This window comes from Zalophus californianus, chromosome 13, assembly GCF_009762305.2.
Source record: "Zalophus californianus isolate mZalCal1 chromosome 13, mZalCal1.pri.v2, whole genome shotgun sequence".
Lineage (NCBI taxonomy): Eukaryota > Metazoa > Chordata > Mammalia > Carnivora > Otariidae > Zalophus > Zalophus californianus.
The window spans coordinates 53,374,315-53,388,452 of record NC_045607.1 but is presented as its reverse complement, the minus strand read 5'-3'; the positions used below and the strand labels follow the sequence as shown (position 1 = coordinate 53,388,452).

The 14,138-nt window shown below is 39.2% G+C and overlaps 1 non-coding gene across 1 annotated transcript; it reads left to right on the top strand.

The window, feature by feature from the left end:
* The first annotated feature begins 5,304 nt into the window (after positions 1-5,304).
* LOC113935209 lies at positions 5,305-5,408 on the top strand. The gene has a single exon (XR_003523960.1). It is a non-coding gene; the product is annotated as a small nucleolar RNA U13 (small nucleolar RNA).
* The last annotated feature ends 8,730 nt before the right edge of the window (positions 5,409-14,138 follow it).

Below are 14,138 nucleotides of genomic sequence, written 5' to 3'. Positions count from 1 at the left end.
AATCTTAAAAAGAAATCTTCCCAAAAGATTTCAAAATGATGATGATAATAATAATTTTAAAAATTACTGAGTGCTTGCTATGTGCTCACAAAATTCCTGTGAGGAATGTACAATTTTTTCCCCATTTTTGATAAGGAAACTGAGGCAAAGAGAGGATAATGGGTTTTATTTAATTCATTCATTCCACTAATACTTAATTTGTTTGGTGAGAGGTGTTCGGGATATAGCACTAAACATATTTGATATTGGCCATTCTGCCCTAATGAAATTTACAATCAAATGGAGGAGATAAATAAACAAAAATAAAAACAGACAAATGAATAAATTTCAGATCGAATCAGGTGGTATGAAGAGAACATATGAAAGGGAAGTTGAGTTTGGGACTAATTTAGGCAAGGTAATCAGGGATGACCTTTCTATAGAGATAAGGTCTAAACAGTTCCTTAAAGGAGGAGAAAGAGCGACTCAATTCCAAGGGTGAAGGAAGCATTCCAGGCAAGATAAATAGCATGTGCAAAGAGCTTAGTGTATTCTTGAAACTGAAATAAAACCTGTTTGGCCGGAGTGTGCATAGATGGGTGGGAACAAGGCATTCGCTGATGTTGAAAGACTCCAGATCATGCAGGGCCTGTAGGCCACAATTAAAGGTTTCAACTTTACTCTCTCTTTTTTACGTATACCCATATGTTAACTGTCATTAGCTCCTGGTAGTGGGGTTAGAATTTTTTTTTTAATATTTTTTTAACCTTTTTTTTTTGAAGTTTTAAGAACAAGCATACATTATTTATGGAAAAACAAATACAGATCCTTTTTCCTTTTAAAAGTGGATATGGTATGATTCCATTTATGTGAAATGTCAATAAATGGTAAATCTACAGAAATGAGGAGCAGATCAGATTGTGATTTTGGTTGCCCAACTCTATAAATTTACAAACAAACAGAGAAACCAATTTAATTGTACCTCCAATGGGCCAATTTGATGGCATGTAAAATAAATCTCAATAAGTCTGCTTTGAAAAATGGAAGTAAGTACAAACTTGGGATGATTTCTAAAACCAGAGACAAAATAAGATAAGATAAAATAAAAATAAAATAAAACCAGAGACAAAATAAACTACCTGAAGAAGGTGAAGGAAAGGTTTGGCTGTTCTGGAGCCTGTAAAGAACCTTATAACTTTGCCCAAATCTGCACCCTTTTGCAGAACTACCTGTGTCTGCTCCTTCTAAGAGCTCTTGCAGCTTGCTTCTGATATTTGCTCTTTTTTTTTTTAAGATTTTATTTATTTATTTGACACAGAGAGAGAGACAGCACAAGCTGGAGGGACAGAGGGAGAGGGAGAGGGAGAAGCAGACTCCCCGCTGAGCAAGGAGCCCGATGTGGGGCTAGATCATGACCTGAGCCAAAGGCAGATGCTTAACCGATTTAGCACCCAGGTGACCCTGCCACTTGCTCTTAATTTTTATAGGAGTTATGATGAGAAATGGGGTGGGGTGTGGGCAGAATATAAGAATAACACACACGACTTTGGAAGGTTTTTTTTTTTTCCCCCTCGGAGTTTGGGAGCTTTTTCTAGTTATTTATTGCTGTGTAACACACTACTTCCAAAACGTAGGGCCTTCAAAGAGCAACTATGTTACTATTTCTCCTAATTCTGTGAGTCAAAAAATTTGAACAGGCCACAGAGGGAATACTTCATAATTGCTCCATGTGGTGCCTGCAGGGGCTGAGCCATCCAAGATGGCTTCTTCACTTACTTGTCTGGTGCCTTAGTTAGAGTAACTCAAATAGCTGGAGGCTGGCTGGAACAGCTCAATATGGGTCATACGTCTGTGGCTTTGGTTCTCACAATTGGCTGGGTTCCTCCTCAGGTCTTCCCTATTTAGTCCTGTGCCTCCGCTCCTCCATGTAGTTTCTGCAACTGGTTTCTCCCCTGGGGTAGCAGGACTTCTTAGAGGCAGAGAGTTTCTCCAGAGTGCAAGAGCAAATGGTGCCAGGTCTTCCTAAAGATTTAGGACCAGAGCTGGTGCAGTATCACTTCACTGATTTTATTGGTTAGAACAAGTCCTAGAGCTACTCCAGTTTTAAGGGATGAGGTATCCACAGGGTTGGGCAACCAAGAGGCACGCATGTTTCATTACAGGCCACCAGGTTACTGTCTCTTACACTCAATTTTCCTTCAGCCCCTCGGTTACTCAGTAAGCTCTTGCATTAAATATAATAAATATCTTTCTGCTTGAAATATCTAGCTTAAGATTCTGTTGACTACAGGGGCGCCTGGGTGGCTCAGTCGGTTAAGTGTCTGACTCTTTAATTTTGGCTCAGGTCATGATCTCATGGGCTGTGGGATCGAGCCCGAGGTCAAGCTCTGCACTAGGTGGGAAGTAGCGGCAGATTCTCTCCCTCTGTCCCTGCCCCCCACCCACATGCACATGCATTCTATCTCTCTCTCAAACAAATAAATTAATTAATCTTTAAAAAAAATAAAAGGTGGGGTGCCTGGGTGGCTCAGTTGGTTGGGCGACTGCCTTCGGCTCAGGTCATGATCCTGGAGTCCCGGGATCGAGTCCCACATCGGGCTCCCTGCTCGGCAGGGAGTCTGCTTCTCCCTCGGACCCTCCCCCCTCTCATGCTCTCTCTCTCTATCTAATTCTCTCTCTCAAATAAATAAATAAAATCTTTAAACATAAATAAATAAATAAAAGGAACAGCATAAGGAATATACTTCTGTAATAGCATTGTATGTGACAGAGGGTAGCTACACTTGTGCTGAGCGGAGCATAATGTAGAAACTTGTTGAAGCATTATGTTGTATACCTGAAACTAATGTAATATTGTGTGTCAACTAAAAAAGAAATAATACCACAAATTAAACAAAAGAAATGCAACATCTTTCACAAGACAGGGAAGCTTTCTTATTAATTACTTGATAAAATTAATTTTACTTATTTATTTAAAAATTTTTTAATTCAAAATTTTTATTTATTTATTTTTTTAAGATTTTACTTATTAATTTGGGAGTGAGAGAGAGAACGGTACAAGTGGAGGTAGTGACAGAGGGAGAGGGAGAAGCAGGCTCCTCCCTGACCAGCGAGTCTGATGTGGGGCTCCATCCGGGGTCCCTGGGATCAAGACCTGAGCTGTAGGCAGACACTTAAACGACTGAGCCATCCAGGTGCCCCGAAAGGTTTTTTTTTTTAATTATTTTTAAGTAATCTCTACACTCAACATAGGGCTTGAACTTACAACCCCGAGATCAGAGTTGCACGCTCTACCTACTGTGCCAGCCTGGCACCCGTTGATAAAATTAATTTTATTTCTTTATTTAATTAAGTTAATTTTTTTAAGATTTTGTTTTTAGGTAATCTCTACACACAACGTGGGGCTCAAACCCTCAATCCTGAGATCAAGAGTTGCATGCACTACCAACTGAGGCAGCCAGGCACCCCTGACAAAATTAATTGTAAACATTTACAAGAATAATAAGCAACATTATTAAAAGTCCTTCCCCTTGAGGTTGTTTTCCAACGCACATAGTGATGTGGACTGATGGCCAATAAAAGACTTGTACGTACAAGGAAAAAAAACAAAAACAAAAACAAAATGAGTCATGAGACAGACCAATAGGCAGATTTTCAAAAGAATAGTAACCCATCTTGGACCTCATACCAACTCTAAGAACATTAAAAATATTCAGATGTGGGGGGATTCAAGGACAATTTTGAAGAGATTTCTTCCGAGAAAATTTATGATATATTTTGTGTCCCAGATCACCAAGCAACAGAGGTAAAAAGTTCCTCCCAACTCTCCAGTCAAGGGTTTAAGAAGACCTCTTGGGGAACTTGATATACATCTCCAGTGGTGGGGGGAACATGGAGGGTAGGGCAGACTGGAGCCTTGTTGACTTCTGACCAAGAAGACGGATGCAGGAGTGCTGGGTGGCTCAGTCAGTTAAGTATCTGCCTTTGGCTCAGGTCATGATCCTGGGGTCCTGGGATCGAGCCCTGCATCAGGCTCCCTGCTTGATGGGTTACTTGCTTCTCTTCCTTCTCTCTCTGCCGCTACCCCCTGCTTGTGTGCATGCTCTCTCTCTCAAATAAATAAATAAAATATTAAAAAAAGAATAAAGAAGACTCATGCAAAGGGTAATGAGCTTCCAAGAAAGAGATGATGTGGAGTACCATTGGAAAATCAGAAGATGGAGAGCAGGAGACAGAAATTCTTTTGCCCATGTCATAGGAGTAGTAGGTGGAGAATACCAGCAAGGAGCCTCAGAAGAATCCACAAAAGTCTTCAACACAGAAGAAGACAGCTTTAAACATTTACTGAACCTTTGGACCCAGCAATTCCAATCCTACCTCCCATAATTAGTTTGACAGAAATGTATACGTATATACACCAAAGACATGTACAAGATGTTCGTAGCAGAATTTTTCATATTAGCCCAAACTGAAAGCTTTCTAAATGTCTATCAACAGTGGAATGGATAAATGTGATATATTCATACAATAGAGTATTATCCAGCAATACATTAAAGAATGGCTTGCTGAATCATTTAATCACAAGGATAAATCTCACACATTGAGTGAAAGAAACCAGATACAAAATAGTATATTCTGTATAATTCCATTTGTGGAAAGGTAAAAAAAAAAAAAAAATAGGCAAAACTAACCTATATTGATAGAGGTAAGCATAGTGATTAAGAGGTGGTGTAAGGGAGAGTTCTGGGGTCTGGTAATATTGAGTTTTTTGATCTGGGAGCTAGATACATGGATGTTCTCATTTTTTAAAATTCCACTGAGGTGTATTATGTGTAATATTTTAATTAAAAAAATTACAAACACAAATTTCCTAGACCCAAAGCATATGAGATCATTTTATGATAGAAGTTAAGTATAAATTGTCTGCCCCCTTTTCACCTCCTTCCCCTAAGTAGTAAATGAGAAAAGAAGAAATTCACTATGTTTTCTGGAAAAGCAAGCATCCCACCTGAAACCAGGCCCTACCTAAAGGTGTGTGAGTGGGGAAATCTTAACCTTTGCATGCAGATTAAAGTGTTAATATAGATTGATTCATATATTGGATAAGACATTCTAATTACTGAATTGAAAATAGACTGGCCTCTTATGATGATGTCTGGACTTCCAATTATCTAAGAGAGATCAGAGAAGTCAAATTTGAGTTTTATTCAGGAGGATGGAATAGACCTTGCCCACTGAATACATTTTAAAGGGACCATGAGAAACAACATATAGGTGCATTTTTATTATATCTCACCATTTTGCTTGTTTAATATACTGCTACAAATCCTTTTGTAGTTCATAAGCATGATGATTCAGGGTTCACGCTGTTGTGTGACTTTTGCCTCCCTCAAACCTTGTTGTGACATTGGCACTTTACCTGTCTGACATGAAAAAAAAAACCAAAAACCACTTATATTGCTCACTACCAATGCAAAAATAGGCTTTTGGTTTTAAAAAATAGGAAATTAGTAAGAGAAAGATAATTTCTTAAGGTAAAAATAATTTCTAATACATAATCAGTCAAAATTATATTTAAAGGAAGTAAATCTAAGAATTATTTCACATTAGGGGCCCCTGAGTGGCTCAGTCGGTTAAGCGTCTGCCTTCAGCTCAGGTCATGATCTCAGAGCCCTGGGATCAAACCCCGCATCGGACTCCCCGCTCAAGGGGGAGTCCGCTTCTCCCTTTGCCTCTCCTCCTGCTTGTATTCTCCCCCCTCAAATAAATAAAATCTTAAAAAAAGAGAATTATTTCACATTAATGTCACAAATAATATAAATGTTGTTGCCCCTTTTATTCAGAAATTTTCTGAGAATTTGGGGCACCTGGGTGGCTCAGTCGTTAAGCGCTTGCCTTCGGCTCAGGTCATGATCCCAGGGTCCTTTGATCGAGCCCCGTATCGGGCTCCCTGCTCTGTGGGAAGCCTGCTTCTCCCTCCCCCACTCCCCCTGCTTGTGTTCCCTCTCTCGCTGTGTCTCTCTCTGTCAAATAAATAAATAAAATCTTTAAAAAAATTTAAAAAAAAAGAAATTTTCTGAGAATTCTATCCAATGTAGCAAACTAGGTAACACAAGTGAGTTATAACTGCCAAGACTGAAGAGAAAAAACTGTCTGGGATGCCTGGCTGGCTTAGCTGGTAGAGCAGATGACTCTTGATTTTAGGGTTGTGAGTTCAAGCCCCACACTGGGTAAGGAGCTGAGTTTTAAAAAATTGCCATTGGGCGCCTGGGTGGCTCAGATGGTTGAGCGTCTGCCTTCGGCTCAGGTCATGATCCCGGGGTCCTGGGATCGAGTGCCGCATTGAGCTCCCTGCTCCTTGGGAGCCTGCTTCTCCCTCTGCCTCTCTCTCTCTCTCTCTCATGAATAAATAAATAAAATCTTTAAAAAAATAAAAAAATAAAAAAATAAAAAATTGCCATTATTCAGAGGCAATATAATTATTACCAAAATATTCCAAGAGAATGAACTAAATGGATATTAGCATTAATTTTGAACTACCTTAAGGTAACTATAAGAGGAATATATTAAAAGTTAATCGTTTTTCTCTATATATTATATTTATATATTCATATGATGATATTTATATATCATATAAATCATATATCATATAAATATAATCATGAATATATTAATCACTTGAATATAAAATATAATATATAAATACAATATATTTATAAAATAGGCAAAACTAACCTGTTTGATAGAGGTCAGGATAGTGATTGAATTTAGAGTGAAAGTCATGAATGAGAGGTGGTAGAGTTAGAGGATGTAACGGGGGGGAAATCCCATTTATAACAGTGAAAAACCAAGCCAAACAAAAATAAACCTTTAAAACCCAAGTAATAAACTTGATGAGAGTTTAGAAGATTCACAGGACAAGAACTATTAAGGTTTATTGAAGTACATAAAAGAGAGTCTAGGATAAATGGAGAGATACGACATCTTCCTGGATGGGAAGACTCAATATCATAAAAATGTCAATTATCCCCTAAGTAATCTATACATTTCATGTACCTCTTTGATAAATGAATTCTAAAGTTCCCCCTGAATGGTTTCCCATCTCATTTAGAGAAAAGGTCCTATACAACCTATTTCCCTCCTGTTGCCTTTTATTCACATATCCCACCTCTCTGCTGTTTACTCTCTTCTTCTTCTTCTTTTTTTTTTTTATTTATTTGAGAGGGAGAGAGCACTTGAGCATGAGTGGAGGTGAAAGGGCAGCAGGAGAGGGAGACGCAGACTCCCCACTGAGCAGGGAGCCCAACTTGGGGCTCGATCCCAGGACTGTGAGATCATGACCTGAGCCGAAAGCAGACGCTCAGCTGACTGAGCCACCCCGGCATCCCTGTTCACTCTCTGCTTTAGCCATACTGGCTTCCTTGTCCTTTCTTCAACATGCCAGGCAAGCTCCTGCTTTACACTCTTTGCAATTGCTATTCCTTCTTTCTGGAATGCTCTTTCCCTAAACAGCTGTATGCTTGCTCTCTCACCACCTACAGGTCTTTGATCAAATGTCATCCATCAGGCAGGCCTTCCTTGATTACCTAATCTAAAATTGGAATAACAGCATCTACATGTACTTCCCTTCTCACTTCCTTGGCTTTTTTTTTTTTTCATAGCACTTAAGCCTATCTGGCATGCAGTATATTTTTTTACTTACTTGTTTATTGCCGGTATCAAGGGTTGGCTTCCTCTAACACACACATACACACACACACACACACACATACACACACACACAACCTGTTAATCAAAAAAACTAAATTTACTTTTGTTTAAGGGAAAGCATCATGAAAGAGTCTAAGGAGTGCCTCAAAATGAGGAAAATAGGGAAAGGTAAAAAAGACACTTAGGGCCTGGGCTAGATGATTTTAAGGCAGGTCTTGCAAGGGAATGAGCAGAATTTATGATATAATAGTTTTGGATTAGTGGGCTCAGTGGAACAAGAATCTTAAAATGAGGTTTTTTTTTAAAGATTTTATTTATTTACTTGAGAGGAGACAGCAGGGCCCCCCCCCCCCCACAGGGCATGGAGGGGAGGCGGAAGGAGAGAGGGAGAAGCAGACTCCCCGCTGAGCAGGGAGCCAGACACAGCTCCATCCCCTGACCCTGAGATCATGACCTAAGCCAAAGGCAGATGATTAACGAACTGAGCCACCCAGGTTCCCCTTAAAGTGAGTCTTGATGGGCTAGCAGTTTTGATAAGTAAGCTTTTTAGTCAATTCGCATTATATTCTCCAACCAGCAGCAAATATTTTGCTTTGTTATTATTTTAACACAGGGACTTGAGAATTTATGTTAGATTAAATTCCCAGTTTCCCCTTTTATCATTCTGCAGACTAATTGGCAAGACCATTTATCATTTGGGGACATCATCAATCCAGATCTACACCATGTTTGAGGATGTGGTTGAGTGTGTTTCCTGAGGGTAGTCATTCCAACCTCCATGAGTGTCAACTTTTCTTGTTCTTCTTGGTAGAAGATCATCAGGATGCACAATGACTGCACAGCAGCATTTAAGATTCTGGAGTTCTCCATTTGTACATTGCAGTACAAACCGATGCCAATCTGATTTGGGTAAACATATCCAAACTAAATTAAGAAAACAGATTCCATTGCAACTATAAAGAGCGCACAGAACCAGATATTGGGTATTATATAAATTATTTCATTTCATGATACTTTATTTGTTTTTTGGATCTTTTTAGTGATATAAAAGACCCCAAAGAAATCTGCAAAAATGTAAGTACAATATTATTTCCCTCACACAGTACATGGTCTCCTTTAAGAAGAGAATATTATGTCTAATGACTCTGTTCTGAGCTATCATCTACCTAATCTCATGAAAGTCTTAGGGGAGAAGTTCCATGGCCTTAGACAGATTATTTAGTTTTACTACTTTCTGAACCATAGCATGTAGGATTACTCCTATTTTTTAGGTGTTTTGGAAAGCATAAAATGAAAAGTTTTGGGTATAGAAGAAGGCAGTCCAAAAAAATTCGCTTCAGTTTTCAGTTTTGAACTCAAATCACAGAACAGTTTTGCTCCTTGTTGAATTAAATTATTTAAATAATAGGGGAATCTGTGAGCTAAAGTAAATCCCGGGTGATACAGGGCCTATCCTGAAAGCAGGCAGCAATTAACAAAGATAACATCTCTGTCCAATCTGCTGGTGGCCATCAGTCCACCAGTTGCCTTTTTGTAAGATCTGTAAGAGTGAAACAGTCTTTAAATGTCCTCCATCTCTTTTGGAATCCTCCTCAAGCTCTATTTCTATTGGTTGCAAAGGCTAGCTCCTACAAAAGTTTCCTACAGCGAGTTTGTCAACATGCAAATTTTGAGAGCACAGTTCTTCACAAGCTGCCTTCACTTCAGATACCAGCCACAGGATTGGTGGTCTCCAGGGTGACTCTCACTTCTCACCAGTTGGCTACAAGTTGAGGGGGTCCCATGACTACCTTCGGGTTTGATAATTTCCTAATTATCTGTGGGAGACTCACAGAACATACTAATAGTCCTCACTAATACTTATGATTGCATAATTTTGTTTTGGCAAACGGCTATAAAAGAGAAGAGATGCATAGGGTGAAACCTGGGAGAATTTCAAGTATGAAGCTTCCATCATTCTCAGGGATATGTTACCCTCTCAGCATTAAAGTGTGAAAATACTCAGAGTATTGCTAACCAGGGAACTTCATCTGAACTTCAGGGTCCAAAGTTTCTCTTGAAGTTGTATTACATAGGCATGGCTGATTGAATCCTTACCTGTGTGGTTGAGCTCAGTCTCCAGGCTTCCTTTCTTTCCCAGAGGTCAAGATGTTACCCCCTGACTCAACCCCTCAATCCTGTAATCACATGGTTGGTCTTTCTGGCATGGCCATCCCCCCATCTGAGTCACCTCAGCTATCAGGTGTGGTCTGAGGGGTCCACCATAACAAAGATGCTCTATCACTCAGGAAATTAAAAGGTTTAGAGATTATCTCCTAGGAACTAAGGCCAAAGGCTAGCCAAATGGTTTATTACACAGTCCTCAAGTGTTGTGTCTTTGGAGGGGAATATGATAAGGGATTTCTGGCTGTTTAACCTGTTGTGCTATTCTCAAAAAAAGTCACTTAGTGATTGAATTCAATTACCCGGGACATTAACTGATTTATTAAAAGGAACTAAGATAAATGAAAATGAGTGGCACCCAAAGGAAAGCAAATATAAATTCAAGAGTTGGCTTGATTTTGTGTTTTAGCCAAATCATAAGGAAAATATAGTTAAGCATTAGACTTTTACCAAGCAGTGACTAGGACTACAAGAAGCATTACTGAGCATAGGGATCCCATAGATATCATAGTTAACAATCCAAAACCTTAAGGCAACCAGGAGGAAATAAAATGGCTTGGCAAATGAAGAACAAAAGCATGACGACTGAAGGATGGCACTCTGTACATCCAGTCATCAGATTTAATTTCATGAGCCTTGGCTGGAAGCTATCTATTTCATGCAGTCATTTTATTGATCTGAAAGTCTTAGGTTGCAGCTCTATCTTCCTGATGTTGTAGATTCCGGTTAGTAAGTTTTCCAGTAATTTAACAGTGACTTAAATTTCTTTACTTGAGAGAAGTGGTTCTAAGAATCAACTCTAGATTTAGCGTTTGTTGTTTACAGTAACAGATAAGGTCCTTTTCATCAAGACTCAAAGGCCATATTTCTCTGAAGTCTCCTCCTCAAGATGAAATAATGTGGGAATAGAGGGAGTAGATTTCTTTCTTGAAGTGTAACAGAAAATTAATATAGAAGGTTGTAGTCAATGATTATCCTTTGAATAGAAACATATTATGAAGAGGAAGGAGACTCCAAGGTTTTTTGGTTTGTACCACAAAGGTATTATGATGGTCCCTGAATGACAAAGGCATCAGAAGTTAAGAGCCTAGAAATAAAATCTATTTGGAGATAGTTATTGTACTGGTCTTTGGACATGAACAAAAGTATGTTTCTAAGATATGTCAGTCAGGTACCAGTCAGGAGACAGAAACCACACCAGTTTTTTCAAACAGGGAAAATTAATATAAAGAATTATTAACGAGTAGGAGGTAGAGGTAAAAGAAGACTCTAAGGGATGCAGAATAGCAGGTACAAAAATGCAGCTACTACCTCTAGGCTGAGGAAAAAGGAGCAACACAGGAGCTAATGACTAGGAAAAGAGCCTCCTCCCACTACCACTCCCCGAAGGCTGAGATTCAGACCTCTTCAAAGAGTATGTGACTACTCCATATATAGCCACACAACCTGCCTGGGGTGAAGAAACTTGCCAGATGAGTGTGTAGAAGTGGTCCACCATTGCTGGAGAGGATGGGCAGCCAGGGTCAGTCTGTAGAAGTATCTGGCTTTTGCCAGAGGATATAGGTGGGTTGGACCTTGACAAAGTTGCCTCAAGAAGAGAGAGCACAGACTGAAGGTACAGCTGGAGCTCCTCTATTGGTTTCCTGTGTTAAAGAATAATAATAGGGGGCGCCTGGTGAGTCAGATGGTTAAGCGTCTGCCTTCGGCTCAGGTCATGATCCCAGGGTCCTGGGATCAAGTTCCACACGGAGCCCCATGCTGGGCTCCCTGCTCAGCGGGGAGTCTGCTTCTCCCTTTCCCTCTGCTCCTACCCCCACTCATGCTCTCTCTCTCTCTGTCTCTCAAAAAAATAAATAAAATCTTAAAAAAAAAAAAGAATAGAAGTCTAGAGCCTTAAAAAAAAGTGCCTTCCAGCAGCTGTGGCCATGCAATGTCACTCCATTGCCCTCTGCTGATCAATCATAATGTCTCATCTGCTGGCAAAGAAGTGATTGTATGGTCCAGGACTAGTATCATAAATCAGGGCAAAAAAGTGCAGATTTAGAGCATAGCAATAATATTAAACGGATAAATGATACAGAAAAATATTCAGTCTTTGAAAAATACCAATAATTTTATTTTTACCCTAATTTCAATAAAGAGTTCTCATAACAATTCTTTTTTTTAAAGATTTTATTTATTTTGTCTGTCAGAGAATGAGAGAGAGAGCTCACAAGCAGGGGGAGTGGGAGGCAGAGGGAGAGGGAGAAGCAGGCTCCCTGCTGAGCAAGGAGCCTGACATGGGGCTCCATTCCAGGACCCTGGGATCATGACCTGAGTCAAAGGCAGATGCCCAACCGACTGAGCCACCCAGGTGCCCCAATAATGTTTTAAGTTAAATAAAATTTGGAGAGTGTCAAACAAGCCTAATTTTTTCTACTATTTTTCTTTTCTTTTTCTTTTCTTTTTTAAGGATTTTATTTATTTATTTGTCAGAGAGAGAGAGAGAGAGAGCACAAGCAGGAGGGTGGCAGGCAGAGGAAAAGGGAGAAGCAGGCTCCCTGCTCAGCAGGGAGCCTGATGTGGGACTCAATCCCAGGCCCCTGGGATCATGACCCGAGCAGAAGGCAGACGCTTAACCAAGTGAGCCATCCAGGTGTCCCTCTACTATCTTTCTTGCATAAGTTGAGGGACTGAGTCTTTGGCTGAACTGGTTGCTATTCCAGTAAACTCAAAGAAAGTTGTGATTCATAAGAAAGCTTAACAATCTGATTATTCTGAATTTGGGACAAAATCAAGAAAAGTTGTCAGAGGAGGTAAGAAACAAACCTAAGTCATTTTATTAAAAGACAAGGAATAGTTGTAGGTAATAACTAGGAAACACACAACAATAGGTAATAATGTTAGTAGGAACTTAACTTTTCTTTTTAACTTCTTGCCAAAATGATTCAGAAGTATGCGAAAATCTAGAGAATTAATTGAATATTTTAGGAATGAAAAATAACTCGGGGCACCTGGGTGGCTCAGTCGTTCAGCGTCTGCCTTCGGCTCAGGTCATGATCCCAGGGTCCTGGGATCGAGCCCTGCATCAGGTTCCCTGCTCTGCGGGAAGCCTGCCTCTCCCTCTCCCACTCCCTCTGCTTGTGTTCCCTCTCTCGTTGTGTCTCTCTCTGTCAAATAAATAAATAAAATCTTAAAAAAAAAAAAAGAAAAAGAACTCTTGCTTGTCCAAGCCAGAATGATTAGGTTGTTTTACAGAAAAAAATGCAGATTCTAATTTTACTTTTTGTTTTCCAACCATAATTTTTTTAAAAGATTTTATTTATTTATTTATTTTAGCGCACACACACGGGAGAGAGAGATGGAAAGAGAAAAAGAGAGAGAGAGAACAAGTATGTGAGTAAGGGGAGAAGGAAAGGGGGAGGGAGAGGGAGAAAATGTCAAGCAGACTCTGCGCTGATCACGGAGCTCAACTTGGGGCTGGACACAGGGCTTGATCTCACGACCCTGAGATCATGACCTGAGCTGAAACCAAGAATCAGATGCTTAACCGACTGAGCCACCCAGGTGCCCCTCCAACCCTATGATTACAGTAAAGAATACATAAGCCCTTAAATTTGTCTTTTATTAGCTTTTTAATCTTAATTAAACCTTTATATACTTTTCTATATGTGCATTTAGGCATACACATATATATAATATGCATAATATATGAATATGCCAATAGATGACTAAATTAAGGCATTGAAGTAGCTTTAAAATATATTTAACACTATCACTATTAAATAAAACAATATATATATTATGTTGTTGAGTGTAACACCTTTCTTCTTTTTTTAATGTTTTTTTATTAAGTAAACTCTACCTCCAAAATGGGGCTTGAACTCATGACCTTGAGATCAAGAGTCCCATGCTTTGCTGATGGAGCCAGCCAAGTGCCTCAAGTTTAACATCTTTATATACTGCAACAATACCCTTAAGAAGCAAACAGGCATACCATATTTATGGTTTTGATTGCATATTCCTATTTTTATTTAATAATTCTCATTATTACAAACATAACCAGAGTAGTCAATTTTGAACTTTTCAAGCAGAAAAGAAATTAGAAAGGAGGAAACCAAAACCTATCTTGCTTATTTTTTCCATGGAGCATTTATTATACTACTTTAATATATTTTGAGATGGGAGAATAATACATATACACACAAGTATGTGTGTATATGAAAATAAAAAAATTTTAAAACATTTGCATGTCGTGCTAATCTATAGTCATTATGTATATAAAAACAAGGAGCAAGAGTAATTTA